The sequence below is a fragment of the Nicotiana tabacum genome, chromosome 10 (genome assembly GCF_000715075.1).
Source record: "Nicotiana tabacum cultivar K326 chromosome 10, ASM71507v2, whole genome shotgun sequence".
Lineage (NCBI taxonomy): Eukaryota > Viridiplantae > Streptophyta > Magnoliopsida > Solanales > Solanaceae > Nicotiana > Nicotiana tabacum.
The window spans coordinates 168,166,207-168,169,023 of record NC_134089.1 but is presented as its reverse complement, the minus strand read 5'-3'; positions in this window follow the sequence as shown (position 1 = coordinate 168,169,023).

Below are 2,817 nucleotides of genomic sequence, written 5' to 3'. Positions count from 1 at the left end.
AGTGACAGTGATGTTTGCCCGATGGACTATTTATGATTTATGTTGCCCGAGGGGCTGTATACGAGTGAGTTTTTGCCCGGGGGGCGATTATGCTTTCATCATTTTTTTACTCACTGTTTCTTCACTTTGTTTGAAAACTGTTGAAAGATGTTTTAAATGGTTTTTACTGAAACTAGATTTAAATGAGCCGAGTTGATTCAAAACCCTGATTTTAAAAGCCCGCTGTATTCTATTGAGATTTCGTGATGTGAACTGTATGTGTTTTATTGCTCGTCATTGTTGCTCAATCTTTATTTACTTTTATTACTTACTGAGTTGGTGTACTCACATTACTCCATGCACCTTGTGTGCAGATCCAGGTATTTCTGAATCCGGTAGGGGGTGTTGATTTCTCAGTGGCAGTTCCATCGGAGTTAGCAGGGTTGTTGCTTGGTGATCGCAACCCTGCTTTTCTCCTTCCTTATCCTCCCGTAGTTGTATTCAGTTATTTCCAGGCTGTGTTAGTCTTGATGTTGTTACACGGTTGTACTAGATGCTCATGACTAGTGACACCCCGATGTCAGGCTTTCTTTTCGCACTTTTGTTTTGATTTAAACTCCTTATGAAGGTTTATTGTTAAATAGCTTTGATTTTATCTTAAAAATAAAAATATTGATTGGTTTTGGTAGTATCTCGGCTTGCCTAGTACCACAATAGACGTTATCACGATAGGATTAGTTTTGGATCGTGACACTTATTTTTTCGTCTGCCTTAGTTTTGGATCGTGACACTTATTTTTTCGTCTGCCCGAGGATGTTATTGCAGGAACTTTTTCAAAAAGTGCAACATCCTGTAAGATAAAAAATTCAAAGGTAAATATATCTGTAATATTTTCTCGTACTTTTGCCATAAAGTTGTGCAGAAACTTTATTTGTATTCCTATATATATATATATATATATATATATATATATATATATATATATATATATATATGAAGCCATAACTTTAAAAATATGATAAAATATTAATAAAAATTGAAAAGTACACATATATATATACGTATGAATACCCATTTGGACTTAAAAAAGTATTAAGTAATTAAATCACGGGATTGTTTTTGTTTCCTCAATGTATTTATCATAAACATAATCTTGAAGCATTCCAACTAAAAGTATATTGTACATTTTATTAGTTTTGAAAATATTTGACGATATATTATCAAATAGAATATTGTTTATTCTTCTAGATTTTCCTGGAAGAAATATTAGAAACAATGTAGAGGGAATTAGTGACTTCTACTTCTTCTTTTTCCCTTCGAAAAATGATGGGTCTTGTAATTTGCTCTCAAATAGTGTAAATTTTAGAATGAATAGTTTAGTTTTTGATGTTTTCCCTTGATTGTCTGAGATTTGTTATATTTTATATTATAAAAATTAAGAAATACCATAGAGAAAATATGTCGAACTTTTGTTTTCAAAAGTTATATTTTCTCAATTATTAATTAATATCTTAAAGATTATATTTCTCTCATTTTCCTTTCATCGTATACCTTATTTTGGAAATCCAAAAATCGTATACATATTTTTTTTTAAGAAAAGAAAGAAGGATGATACAAAGATTTTACAAAAATCTAAAACTAATCCTTGTGTTGGATTTTTTTATATTTATTGTTGTTGTTGATATTAATATTATATCAAGGAAATTTACAAAAAATTATGGCAATAATGCATAAAGAGCTAAATGTTTTGCTGGACTTTAACTCAGTACCTAATTATATAAAACATTATATTTATTTTTTAGCTCATTTTATTCTAAAAATGTTATCATGTTATGGCCAATGGCGCAACAACAAGCAGCAATGTTAATAGTTAGTACTTTATTATTCATTAAATAAATGTTGTCTTACTTTTCAATTTTATTTCTTCAAATCAAGAAAGATATTGTAACCTTTATATCTGTCGATCGATAAGGTTCGTGAGAAAGAATATAATGTATATTATGAATTTGAGGCTCAATGCTATATATGCAAAAATACAAAATGCGAGGTTGGAAGAGTATATAAACAGAAGAGAAATTATTTGACAATACAATAACAACAATGAGCAATCGATAGTGTTAGAATATAGAAAAGATAAAATTGATGAACGACATACAATTGATTCTTTTGTTATTACATTAAGAATAATAATTATTGGTCATATCTTAATAATCGTGCGAAGCGCGAATATATTTACTAGTATAATTAAATTGTGCTTATTAACTCACTGATTAAAAACCTTGATTCATCTCAATAGAGACCTTCCAAACCTATAGCATATAAGTGGAATGCCTTTTGGTAAGTGGAATTCCGAAGGAAACTAAGCTTTGTGCTTCACCTTTTATTGCTTAACTTTTTGATTGTTTAGTGAACTTGGATTTATACATATGACAAGAAAAAAATTCAAATCCAAGTCCATCTACCCAATTCTGGTTGTATTTACAAAAAGGTATATTTCTTTATATATTTTAAACTCAAAGGGAAAGTTCACATGCTTCATTATCAATTATTTCGGATTAATTTTCTTCCTTTATAGCCAAATGCCAAAGCTCTTGAAGGTGTCACCATACATAAGAAAAGGAGTACTCCACTTTTTTGAGTCCTATTTTCTTTGTCTCTCTTACTATATATAAATTTATCAAATTTTAAAATTGGAGTGGCAGACTAACATTAGGTCCTTGTACACTTAAATAACATATTGCTCTTGCACTTTTGACCTTTTACAAACAAGTTCATATTTTCTATATGTTCTAACTTTCGTTCTAATAAAGTTGGATTTGAGAAATTTTGGCCAGTTGT